The sequence below is a fragment of the Cebus imitator genome, unplaced genomic scaffold (assembly GCF_001604975.1).
Source record: "Cebus imitator isolate Cc_AM_T3 unplaced genomic scaffold, Cebus_imitator-1.0 Scaffold37, whole genome shotgun sequence".
NCBI lineage: Eukaryota > Metazoa > Chordata > Mammalia > Primates > Cebidae > Cebus > Cebus imitator.
This window is the reverse complement of record NW_016107352.1, coordinates 2,292,480-2,306,579: the sequence shown is the minus strand read 5'-3', so window position 1 is coordinate 2,306,579 and position 14,100 is coordinate 2,292,480.

Here is a 14,100-nt window from a genome sequence, read left to right as displayed (position 1 = left end):
TTTTTTTTTTTTGGCCTTTTTGCATGCCTTGTAATTTTTTTCTGAAAGGTGTGCATGAGGCACTGGGTAAGAGGAACTGTGGTAGATAGGCCTTTAGTGATATGCTGGTAAGGCGTTGGGGGCAGAAAATTGTTCTGCAGTCTGAGTCTTTTGGTGAGCCTGTGCCCCTGGCCCGTGTGCTGCACCAGTGCCTATTGGTTTTTCCCCCGACTTAGGTGGAACAGGCTGACTAGAGTAGAGCTGTCACTGAGTATTTTTCTTTCCTTAGGTTGGTTAGGCTCTGATGAAAACCCCAGCAGGTTAGGTTTTTGTGAAACAGTTTCTTCTGAGGTCACACCTTCTTAAGAAAAATAGAATGCAATGAAGTATTTCAGAATAGTTCCTTTTTCCCTCCCTCTATCAAAGCAAGAGGAGATTTTTCTCTGATACTTACTATGAAGACTTGTCAGAGCTCCTGGAAGTAAAATTCACAAAAGCATGGGAATCTCCCTATGACTGGCCTTCCCTGGGGTTCTTAAACTGTCAGACTTGACTTCACTGCACCAACAGCAATTGCAATTCAGGTGTTCCTACCCTGACATTGGATGGTCTGGAGATTTCTGCTCTTATGTTTCTGCTCCTGTAAGTTATGATGATTCTTTGTAGCTGGGTATTTCTCAAATTTTGGGGATGGTAAACTGCCCTGTGACCTCACTTCTCTGATGGATCTAAGAAGAGTTACTGATTTTTCAGTTTGTTCTGGTTTTTAGTAATACTTGTTGTTGGAACCGAGTGGCAACTTCTAAGCTTATATGCCCTATACTTTATCTTTTTAAATGGTCTTAATATCTTAAGTATATAAGGAAACTTCTTAATTTGAAACAGTGTATCTATCAAAAACAGGCCAAGCATGGTGGTACACACCTATAATCCCAACACTTTGAAAGGCCAAGATGGAAGGATTGCTTGAGCCCAGGAGTTTGAAACCAGCCTGGGAAAGATAAGGAGATCCTGACTTAACAACAACAACAACAAAAATTAGCCTGGCATGGCGGCACACACATACGGTCCCAGCTTGAACCCCAGAGACAGAGTTTGCAGTGAGCTATAATAGTGCCACTACACTCCAGCCTGAGCAACAGAGAGAGACCTTGTCTCAAAACCAAACCAAACAATACACAAAAAATTTTTAACTGCATTTAATGATAGAACTTCAAAAACATTCCAGTTAAAATAATTTTTTCTCTTTTTACTAATATTCAATGTACCCTGGAGAGCTTAGTAATATAGAAAAAAGGAATACAGATATAAACACTGGAAAAGGAGGAAGAAAACTCTATTTACAGAAAATATTTTCTGCTAGAAAATACAAAGGGATAAACTAACAAACTCTTCAAAGTACAAAGAGAGTTCAGGAAGTCTGTAAGATACAAGATCAGTTTTTCAAATAACATATTTACATATTAGCAAAAACAAAGTAGGAAATAAAAATTTTAAAGTGTCCCTTTCACATAACAAAATCATAAAGTATTTAGAAATGAAATTGATTTAAATTATAGGTAGGCCAGGCACAGCATCCACACCTGTCATCCCAGAACTTTGGGAGGCCAAGGCAGGAAGATCACTTGAGGTCAGGAGCTTGAGGGGAGCCTGGGCAACAAGGGAGACCTCATCTCTACAAAAATATATATATATATATTTTAAATTAAAAATATATATGTGAGTAAGATCTTTCTGGAGAAACTATGAAATTTGGTTGAAAAACATAAAAAAGACTTGAATAAATGTGGTTATATTTAATATTATATTAGAAGTCCAAACCAATGAAAAGAGATAGAGAAAACTAAGTATAAATTGTTCAAAGAAAGATTTAAAATTGGTCTTTTTGAAGTCAATAATATTGATTGCTCAAGAAATTAAAGTGAGTCCAAGAAGACACTGGCAAGATGTTTTCTTGGATTTTCAGCAACAGAGCATAGATGTATAATTTACAGGTAAAAATTAATATCTTTTCTATGTTATATCAGTTAGTAACCAGTTGGAATATATGTCAGAAAAGAAGTTATTTCCTATTTGTAGTGTCCCCCTGAAATTTGTATTTACCCAGAACCTCAAAATGTGACTTTATTGGGAAATAGAGTCTTTGCACATATAATTATTTAAGGATCTCAAGATAAAGTCATCCTGGATTTAGGATAAGCCCTGAATCTCTATAGGAGAAAAGACATGGAAACTTTAGGCATACAGGGAAGAAAGTCATGTGAAGATGGAGACAGAGATTGGAGTTATGCAGCCACAAACCGAGAAATATGAGGATCCAGCAGAAACTGAATGGGGCAAGGACAAGTCCACTTCTAGAGCCGCTGGAAAGGGTGTAGCCCTGCCTGTACCCTCATTTTGAAACTTCGGCCTTCAGAACTATGAGAAAATAAATATCTGTTCTTTTAAGCCAGTGATTTTGTGGTAATTTTGTTGTTTTGAGACATAGTTTTATTATGTTGCCCAGGCTGGAGTGTATGGCACTCTACATACATAGTGCCTATGTACTAAATTAGTATAACTACTCTGGAGAACAACTGGCAGTACAGTATCTGATTAAAATTAATATATGCATACCAGCAAATCTAATTCTAAGCATTTATTCTGTAGAAACACTTGTACTTTTGTACAAGAAAGCACATCCAAGATTATTTATTGAAGAATTATTTAAGGTAGCAAAAATTAGAAACAATCTGAATGACTGTTGATATAAGAATGCAAACTATAAGATACATCTATAATATTTAATCAATAAAATAAACTATGGTACACTGATGCAATGGATTATTATGCATAAAAAATAAAGTACTATTAATAAACACTTTATTATATTTATTATATATTTATAAAGTACTTTAATAGTACTGTTTAATTAAAGAATAAAGAACTTTGCACTATTAAGTAAAATACTAAATGCTCAAGTTTTAAGTATTTAGTATTAATATTTTAAAGTACTCTTAAAGTGCTTTGTATTTTTAAGCACAAAGAATAAAGTGATATTGTGATATTGTGCCAGAATTGCTAGCCTTTGCTTACCGGTAATAACTAAAATAAGCAGCCCAGGATAACTAAGATCTATGTGTAAACAAATGCTTATCTTGACTTCTGTAAACCACTGAAGTAACAAACAGAATGACAAAAGTCCCCTGGCCATTGGAATGTCCGGAGACCCCCACCCTCGTCTCCGCCCAGCAGGTGAATTACAGAATCCCCTGGCCCTTGGAATGTCTGAAACCTTTTCATCCCCATCCCCGCTCCTCACCCCCACTCCCAAGGTGGTTTTTCGGGTATCAAAAGTCTTGGCACCCTCCTTTCGACGCCACAGGTTGGAGAGATGTGAGTTCTCTGTGGTTGCCGGCATAATAAATGACCCTGCAATCTGGCATACTTTTGTCTTGGTGCTAACTTTCTACGCTCGCTCCAGTACAACATTTGGAGGTCCCCAGCGAGATATTATCTTTTTGTTATCACCAGACAAAAGCCATCTCAGAGTCTCGCCCGGGCGGCCGCTCCCACCTTGGGGGCCTCTGGGGAGGTGCCCCCTGTTCTTTCCCAGGGCCCTGGAGTGCCACCGTGGAGGATAAGCAACCTCTCAACCGACATTCACCCGAAATTCCTCAGGGTCCTAAAAAAAACCTCCGGAGGTAAGTCTGGTCTGGGAACTAGTTCAAAGGAAGGGCCTGAGTCGGGGGACTGATGAGTCATTGCAACTCTGACCTGGCAAGCCTCACCGAGACGTCACTTGAGGCTTCTGGTAGCTGGTGCAATGGGTACCAGCGTTCGCCTTCTGGTGGCTGTCATAGTGGGTGGCAGCCTTCTGGTAGCTGGTGCAGTGGGTACCAGCGTTCGCCTTCTGGTAGCTGGCATAGTGGGTGGCAGCATTTGGTTTTTTTCCGTAACCTCTGTGTAAGTGAGAGAGTGAGTGTGTACATATGTAGTCCCATGGCTGAAAGGCTATGGGGCTTGTGTGGGCCTTCACCTGCGGTTCCACTGGGGCGTCGTAGGGCATAACGGTGATTCACCTCAGAGCTGTCCTACTTGGACTTCCATCCTGAGGTGACCGGGGACTATATGGGTACACCTTAGCCAAGATGCCCTGAAAATTCTTCCGAGAAAGTGGCCAGGCAGGCATCTGACTGATCTCCCATCTGGGGGGCACCCACCCTTTTTCTGTCACTCTTGTATGTGGTCCTGTCTCATCTGTAAATTTGTCAGTTTTATTAGACTCCTGCTAGCAGACATACACTGGTTCAGGCCATCTTCCCTTGAGGTAGGAGATATCTTACAGTGGTTGACGAACCACTGGATGCAGGGAAATTTTATTGATTACACCCCAGCAGAAATGACTCTTTTCTCTTTCTTTCTCATCTTCTTCTTCTATCACTGAGGCCTCACTCTTTCTTCCTTTGACATGTGGCAAATAGTCTTAACTCTAGTTGTCTTTATTCTCTTCCTTGTTTTGGTCATTGTGGCCTGTAAATTCTCCCAGCCACCTCCACCGGGAAAAGAGTACTTATGCCCGTGCTGGGTCAGATTCCATATCGGGAATGCTGTTGTGCCCTTGACACCTTGGAGGTAGTTTCTTTGGAGCTCGTGTGAAACAAAACCCTAAATCAGAGTTTACGGGTGCTCTTTCTCAGGCTGGGATGGAAAATAGGTAACTGCCTATTCTGCCAGGAAAGTGTCCAATGTTATGGGCAGTGCCCAACGGTGCATCACAGAAAGGCATATTGGCACTATCCTGGATGTTGGGAGGTAGGATGTCACCGCCCCAGTAAAAACTGACTGGCAGCACTTCTGCACACTCTACCGGGTGTGGTGGGTCCAAAACACACATCCGGTAGACCTCTTAGTCCACCTGTTTGTCACTTCCCAACCTTTCCGAAGCAACTGGCCATTAAAAATTTATAAGGGGGAGGATTATGCCCGGGCAGCGCTAAACCTCCACAGTGCTTATTCTCGCCAGCTGTGGTTTGCGGGGGAAAAAGACCGCCACCTTACCTTGGCCCCTACCCCCTGTTCCTCTGACTAGGACTAGGGATAAACCCTGAAATCCAGTTGTCTGGTCCTTGCAGGACCTGGCTGCAGAGGCCCTGCTAAAACCTGCTTTAAAGAGGGCCAAATTTTAAATTTGAGGCTTTCCAAAATTGGCTTTACTAGAGAAAGAGAAAGTAGAGAAGAAAGAAGACAGAGGAGAGAGAGAGAAGAGAGAAGGGGACCAGAGGCCACACGGGCGGAGAACTCGCCGCCAGCAAGTTCAGTTTTAAACTGACACTAAGAGCGTTTTTTCCCTTTCTCTGCCGGCAGTCAGCCCCGCCCAGCTTTGAGGCAGGCCACACTGCCTCAGGGTGCAGCATTTGCATCCAGAATCTGGCTTTAAGAAAAGCTTTCTAACTTTTTGTAACATAAGTGACTTGTTAGCATAGTCGTTAAGGTGTGGGGCCTGTAACTGCAAGGTTGTTGGTTCAAATCCTCAGTGAAGCCAGTTTTAAATTAGGGAAATCAGTTTTAAATTAGTAAATTATCTTGAGGAAAATTTGGCATTAAAAAAAAAAAAAAAACCCACAAATGGGGTCGTCTAGCTCCTAGCCTTGTATCCTCCTCCAATGCATGATGGCCAACTTCAAGGTTGGGTTCTCAGGCCAATATGGGCTGAAATTAATCCCTGGAAAACTCCGTTCTTTGTGTGAACTTGAATGGCCGTCTTTTGGAATTAGGTGGCCAGATACTGGGACCTATCACCCAAAAATTACCCAGGCTGTATGGAAAATGGTTGCAGAAACTCCTGGATACCCTGAGCAGTTTCCATACATCGACCAATGGTTGGGTTTAGTCCAGTGGCCTCCCCCATGGCTAAAGCGCTGCATAAAACAGGCTAAACTTCAGGTCATGTTAGCCGGCCCAAAAGAAAGTCCCTTCTGGGTCAGCCATTCTCCCCACCCCAGCGGAGGATCAGGAATTACTTCCACCCTACTCAAGGCCCTCTAAACCAGCACCTCAGCACCCCCCTCGACAGTACTATTAACCAAACCTTGTCCCCCCTGCACACCTGTAGCAGGGCCCCTGTACCCACCGGCAGTCCTCCCCTTTCCAAGAGGCACCCCCAACAGAAGACAATCTGGGTCGCCCATTCTTTGTTCACATCCCCTTCTTGTCAAGTAACTTATATAACTGGAAGGTGATAGAGATCAAAGAGAGGGCCAAAACACCAAGTGCTGGCACGAGCTTTATTAAGAGCAAGGGAAAGCTGCCGGGCTAAACCCAAAATTGGCAGCACCCATGGCATGGCAAAAGGGATTTCTATGGCCTGCAAGCCAGCAGAGATGCATCCAGTGTGAGGGGCTGTGCAGGAGGGAAGTGCTGGGGAACTGCTAAGAGTTCCTGGGAGGGGGTTGTACTGAAGAACTGCTAAGATGGCGAGAGGGGGAGGGTTAGGTACCTGCCCAGATGGAAAGTTCCTTAGGAGGGGGTAGTGCTGGGAGGCTGGGGAATTTAAGGCGGTGACATTGCTGAGGTTTTACAATGAAACTCAACATCCCCCCTTCTCTGAGAAGCCCCAGGCTTTGACAGGACTCTTAAAATCTGTACTCCAGATGCATCGCCCCACTTGGGACAACTGCCAACAATTATTACAAATTCTGTTCACCACAGAGGAAAAAGGCAAAATTAGACAGGAAGCCCTGAAAGCCATCATAGGTCCAGGGCGAGGAAAAAGTTTTTTTCCCTCTACCTGACCCCAATGGGACCTCAACACCTTGGGGGGGGTCACCAGGCTCTGAACACTTTTCACCGGTATCTTATAGAAGGGTTTAGAGGAGTGGCCCACAAGCCCACTAACCTCTCCGAGGTAGGAACGGTAACTCAGGGTCCACAGGAGTTGCTAGCTCCTTTCCTTGAGCACTTACTGTATGCCTATTACCCTGAGGCCTAGAGAATCAGCAGGCCATCAATCTGGCTTTTGTTTCCCAGTCTGCCCCAGACATAAAAAGAAAATTGCAAAAATTAGAGAGGTTCCAGAGAATAAATTTAACTCAGTTGTTAAAAATTGCCCAAAAAGTCTTTAACAATAGAGACAACTTAGAGGCCAAGCAAGATAAAAAGTTACTAAGGCAGTGATAGCAGCACTCCAGGAAAAACCACAACTAGCCCCTGAACCACAGATTGATTCGTTGATCTGGGAAATGGCACTGTCACCCATTACCTGAGTGTCCATATCCACTCCTGGAACGGGACTTGCTCCACAAGCTGCAAGCAAATATTTCTTTCAGCGGGGGTCAAGCTTGCCTCTCAATTCCTCCTCCCTTAACTACAGGCCCACCTCAGCAGATCCTCATCACCTGCGCTCTGTCAGGCGAGTATCTCTTGCAGGAAGCTTTATCCTCAGAGGCGGATCAACCACCTGCACCAGGCTTCCTCTGCAAATTTCAAGAGAGTGTACCGGGAGTATGGGCTGAAACAAGTCTCCCAGGGCTGGCAAGTCACCGCACCCCAGTCGTGGTCCAGCTATTAGCAATGGCAACTCCAATCCAGGTGAAGCAATACCCTATGAGCCGGGAAGCCAGGCGAGGAATTGCTCCGCACATCACCAGACTCTTGAAGGGAGGAACCCTCACTACCTGTAAGTCTCCCTGAAATACCCCCTTGCTCCCCATGCTAAAACCAGGCACACAGGACTATCAGCCTGTGCAGGACTTGAGGGAAGTGAATAAACAGGTAGAAACTGTTCATCCTACAGTTCCAAATCCGTACACCCTCCTAAGTCTCTTGGACCCAGAACACCACCATTACACTGTCTTGGATCTTAAGGAAGCATTCTTTTGCATCCCACTAACCCCTGTTAGCCAGCCTATATTTGCTTTTGAATGGACCGACCCTGATACTGGAGTCTCGGGGCAACTCACTTGGACAAAACTGCCTCAGGGGTTCAAAAACTCCCCCACTCTGTTTGATGAGGCACTTAGCCAAGACCTTGCTGCCTTCCGAGCTGAGTTCCCAGAGTGTACCCTCCTCCAATACGTAGATGACTTACTCTTGGCTACAAAAACCCAGGAGGCCTGTAAAGAGACCACCCAGTCATTATTGAAAAAAACCCTGCAGACTTTGGGGTACCAGGTCTCAGCTAAAAAGGCCCAACTCTGCCAGCCAAAAGTGACTTACCTGGGCTATGTTATAGAGAAGGGCAACCGGGCACTGGCACCCAGCCGAGTCCAAGCAGTCCTGTAAACACCCAACCCCACCACAAAATGCCAAGTTCGAGAATTCCTTGGGGCAGTAGGGGACTGCAGGCTATTGATTTTGGGACTTGCTGCGATAGCCAAGCCCCTGTATGCCTGCGCTGGAGGAAATCAGCCCTTGACATGGACAGAGGTGGAGCAACAGGCTTTTGACAAGCTCAAGACTGCCCTGACTGCAGCCCTAGCCTTGGCCTTGCCAGACATCTCTAAACCTTTCCAGTTGTTTGTGCATGAGAAACAGGGAGTCGCTAATGGGGTGCTCACCCAGACATTGGAACCCTGGTCCCGGCCAGTTGCCTACCTTTCAAAAAGACTTAATCCTGTAGCCTCTGGGTGGCCAGCTTGTTTGAGGTCGGTGGCAGCTACGGCCCTGTTAGTCACGGAGGCAAACAAACTGACCTTGGGGCAGGAGTTGAACTTAGTGGCACCCCATGTAGTGGAGTTGCTACTCCATGGAGCTATGGGAAAATGGATGTCTAATGCCCGCATAGTTCAATACCAGGCCTTACTTTTGGACCAGCCCCACATAAAATTTTCAAAAACCACAGTTTTAAACCCCGCCACACTGCTACCTGACAGCGAGCCAGAAAAGCCCCTACACAATTGCCAACAGACAATAGATGTCCTCCACGCTGCGTGACCGGATCTCACCGACGTCCCCCTGCGGAACCCAGAGGAGGTACTATATACAGATGGCAGCAGTTTCATGGTCGACGGAGTCAGGTACGCTGAGGCAGCTGTGGTCACTCTAAAGCGGGTTATCTGGGCCCAGGCTCTTCCACATGGAACCTCAGCCCAAAAGGCAGAACTTATAGCTTTAATAAAGGCCTTGGACTTGGTGGAGGGAAAAATTGTTAACATCTACACGGATAGCCGGTATGCCTTTACTACAGCCCATGTGCATGGTGCCATTTATAAAGAAAGAAGGTTGCTTACCTCAGAGGGAAAAATCATCAAAAACAAAGAGAAAATCCTAGCTCTACTAGAAGCTATATGGAAGCCTAAGGCAGTGACACTGATGCACTGCAAAGGACACCAGAAGGGAGATTCACCAGAGGCAAGGGGAAATAGGGCAGCTGACCTACAGGCCAGACAGGCAGCCTTGGGGCCAGTAAAACCTCTGACCCTTCTTGTGACTCTGCCGGCCCCAACCCTGCCTCCTACCCCTACCTACTCACCTGAGGAAGAAAACTTTGCTAAAGGGGGGACGACAAAATTCCACAGGATGGTGGATTCTACCGGACACAAGAATTGTGCTCCCCGAGGCTCTAGGACGGGCTCTAGTTAAGCATACACACCAGGCCACTCACTTAGGGGAAACAAAATTAACTGAGCTGCTGAGGGTTAGATACTACATTCCACACTTATATAAGATTGTTAGAAAAACTACTACCTGTTGTAATGTAGGTGCCAGGGTAAATCCAGGAGGCAGTAGGCCTAGTCAGGCAGGGATAAAACTTAAGAGGTATTAGCCCAGGGGAACACTGGGGGTTAGATTTTACTGAAATAAAGCCCCCAGAGTATGGCTATAAGTACGTCCTTGTGTTTGTAGACACTTTCTCTGGATGGGTCGAGGCTTTTCCTACTAGGTCAGAAACCGCACTGGTAGTAGTGAAAAAAATTGTTACAGAACCTGGTTCCTCGGTTCGGCTTGCCCCTGACACTGGGATCTGATAATGGTCCTGCATTTATAGCTCAGGTTTCACAGGCCCTGGCCAAGGCCCTGGGCATATCCTGGAAACTGCACTGTGCCTATCGCCCCCAGAGTTCAGGGCAGGTAGAAAGGATGAACCAGACCATAAAGGAAACTTTGACAAAATTCATTCTGGAGACCAGTGAAAACTGGGTCAGCCTGCTTCCTTTTGTTCTCCTCTGTACCCCATGTACTCCCTATAAAAAAGCTTTACTCCTTTTGAAATTATGTTTAAAAGGCCCCCTCCCTTACTCCCCAGACTTGCGAACGCCATACATGCTAGAGTCCATAACCATACACTCCTTAAGTCCTTGCAGGCACTCCAGTCTGTTCAGTCCCAGGTGCACTCGCTTATCAGGGGAACTCGACCTACCCCACTGGATTTCACTGACCAGCCTGTACACCCCTTCCAGCCAGGCGACAAAGTCCTGGTGAAGAGAGTCACTGCCTCCGGCCTAACTCCTCGCTGGAAAGGACCCTACACTGTAATCCTGGTCACCCCCACGGCAATCAAGGTGGTCGGACTGACTGCCTGGATTCACCACTCACACGTCAAGACTGCCCCCCTGGATGCAGGATGTTCGGAAGCGGTTCCATCCTCAACGGGCCCCCTAAAGCTAAGACTATTGCGCTGTTCTCGGTCATCATCCTAATCTCCCTGATTCCTGCAACCACCTCCTGAAAGGGACCCTCCTTGGCACCCACCTACTATCGATGGGTCATCACTGAGGGCTCCACTGGAGCATATGTTAGTTCCTTAACCGGAAAGGGATCCACCCTAGTCAACCTAACCCTGGAGTACACTCCGGAGACCCCCATTACCTTCTTCCTGGACCTCTGTGCCCTCCTGGGACCCCACTTAAATTTCAGGACAAGTGGAAGTATAGCTGGGTGCAGCAGTTTAGGGGCAGAGCGACAACTCCAGACCATGGGGTTTTATCTGTGCCCAGGATCCACCCCACAAAAAAAGATGGAACTGTGGAGACTTAAATGAATTCTTTTGCCCCCATTGGGGTTGTGAAACTATCTCCACTATAACAGGATATACTGCAAACAGAGACTCTTTCATTTCTTTCACCCGAGACCCTCCCCCAAACCCCTGGTTAACATTCCTGCTCACTGGATTAGCAGGACTCTTGGTGCTAATGGTCCTAGGGTTAATATTTGGACCATGCCTTTTAAACATGCTCCTCATATTTATCCAGGAAGGAATAGACTTGGTCAAATTGATGGTTCTGAGATCCAAATATGGGCCCTTGTGTCAAAAAGAGGAAACCTATTAAAGATTTAATACATGTTAAAAGAACAGGGGGGAATGTGATATTGTGCCAGAATTGCTAGCCTTTGCTTACCGGTAATAACTAAAATAAGCAGCCCAGGATAACTAAGATCTATGTGTAAACAAATGCTTATCTTGACTTCTGTAAACCACTGAAGTAACAAACAGAATGACAAAAGTCCCCTGGCCATTGGAATGTCCGGAGACCCCCACCCTCGTCTCCGCCCAGCAAGTGAATTACAGAATCCCCTGGCCCTTGGAATGTCTGAAACCTTTTCATCCCCATCCCCGCTCCTCACCCCCACTCCCAAGGTGGTTTTTCGGGTATCAAAAGTCTTGGCACCCTCCTTTCGACGCCACAGGTTGGAGAGATGTGAGTTCTCTGTGGTTGCCGGCATAATAAATGACCCTGCAATCTGGCTTACTTTTGTTTTGGTGCTAACTTTCTATGCTTAATCCAGTACAACAATATTATGCATCAAAGAATAAAGTACTAACAAAAAATTAGAGCCAACAAGAATAGTATGCATACGTGACCACATGCTCAGAGATATAACTTAAATATTTATAAGAGTTTTATAGGGCCTTAATGATAGACAGTATTGACAGACACTATAAGAAATGAATTCAGGTAGGTTTTATGCAAGCTGAAAAGTCTTTACAGTTAGATGGAACTATATTTATTAAAAAAAAATGTTTTTTGAGACAGGGTCTTACTCTGTAGCCCAGGCTAACGTGCAGTGATACCAACATGACTCACTGAAGCCTTGACATCCCAAGGCCCACGTGATCTTCCTACCTCAGGCCCTGAGTAGCTGGGACCACAGGTGTGCACCACAATGCCCAGCTAATTTTTAAATTATTTGTAGAGATGGCATTTCCCTGTGTTGCCAGGCTGTTCTCGAACTTCTGAGCTTTAGTGATACTCCTACCTTAGCCTCCCATAGTGCTGGCATTACAGGTGTGAGCCACTGCGCCTGGCCAGATTTTCTTATTTTAGTCTTAGAAAAATTTAATCAAGTGATGTTGCCAATGGAGTGAGGAGTTCACATTCTAATCTGACTTAAACTATGAGTAACTGTGGTGATCGATTTTATATGTCAACTTGGTTAGGCCATTGTGCTCAGATAGTTGGTTAAATGTTATTTTGGATGTTTCTGTGAAGGTGTTTTTTGGATAAGATTAACACTGAAATTCATGGAGTTTAAGTAAAGCAAATTATTTTTCATAATGTAGGTAGGCCTCATCCAATCAATTGAAGGTCTTAATAGAACAAAGACTGACCACAGGAGAAGGAATGCAGATAGCAGACTGCCTTTAGCTTTAGACTGTACCTCTTCCCTGAGTCACCAGCCTGCAAGCCTTTCTTAGAAATTTTGAACTTACAAAGCCTCCGTAATTGCATGAGCAAGATCCTTAAAATAAATCTCTCTATGTAAATATACTCTGTTACTTCTGTTTCTCTAGATAGCCCAATGCAGTGGTAACATGGCTAAAATCCAGGGATATAAGATAGGTATGTGGCTAGCTCACTTTTGAGATTAGTGCATATCATCATGGTCACAGTGGTTCACTCATATAACAGTTTACATCTTCTGTTTTCTAGGAAACACCATGAAGCAAAGAAAGCAACCTCAAAATTATTTAGCAAAATAACCTCAAAAATCATGTGAGATAACATAAGGCTTTCCTTAGAAATTTCTCAACCCCAAGAATATTTGAAATTGAGTGTATAAATGTCATGATAAATCTGTATTATCAATAATTTAGTATTAAGAATTTTACACATTTTTTGTCTATATACCTGTAATAATTTAGAGTTGGCCTAGTAGAATAGCTTATTTGAACAACAGTCTTGTGATTCCAATTTTAAATGCATTATTAAGTAATTTATTTAGACTTGTGATGTTAATTTAGTATCTTTTCTTCATAAACATGAATGGAACATTTAAAAAAACTTGAGAATCACCTCTTTACAGGCTTGGGGCTCAAGCCTGTAATCTCAGCACTTTGGGAGGTTAAGGTAAGAGAATCACTTGATCACAGGAGTTCAACACCAGCCTGGGCAATATAGTGAGACCTCATCTCTACAAAAAATAAAAATATTAGCCAGGCTTGGTGGCACATGCCTGTAGTCCTACCTATCTGGGAGACTGAAGTGGGAAGATTACTTGAGCTCAGGAAGTTAAGACTACAGTGAGCTGTGCTTGCACCACTGTACTCCAGCCTGAGCAACAGAGAGAGACCTTGTTTTTTTTTTTTTAAAAATCACCTTTTTAGAATTATAATTTATTTGATATATGAGTTACTTAAGTACTCAAAAAATTTGTTAATCACACAATGTAGAGCTTAAAAAGGGAACAGAATATGTCAGTTTTGTGAATACAGCTTGACATAAAGAAGTCTAGGTAACTACATTTATAAATTGGGCTTAACATTAATCAAAGACCTCTTACAAGTGAAGTTAAAATTTGTTTTCATAGCCTATACCTTTAATAAACTACTAATTTTAAAACCAAAGATAACCAGTGTAAGGTATTTTCTTTTTTTTTTGAGATAGTTGCACTCTGTTACCCGGGCTGGAGTGCAGTGACACGATCTTGGCTCACTGCAACCTCTGCTTCCCAGGTTCAAGCGATTCTCCTGACTCAGCCTCCCAAGGCATGTAGCTGGAATTACAGGCATGCACCACCACAAGAGGCTAATTTTTGTGTTTTTGGTAGAGACAGGGTTTCACATGTTGGTTCAGCTAGTCTCTAACTCCTGACCTCAGGTCATCTGCCCACCTTGGCCTCCCAAAGTGTTGGGATTACAGGTATGAGTCACTGCGCCTTTCTGGTACGTATTTTCTTTTTCTTTTTCTTTTTTTTTTTTTT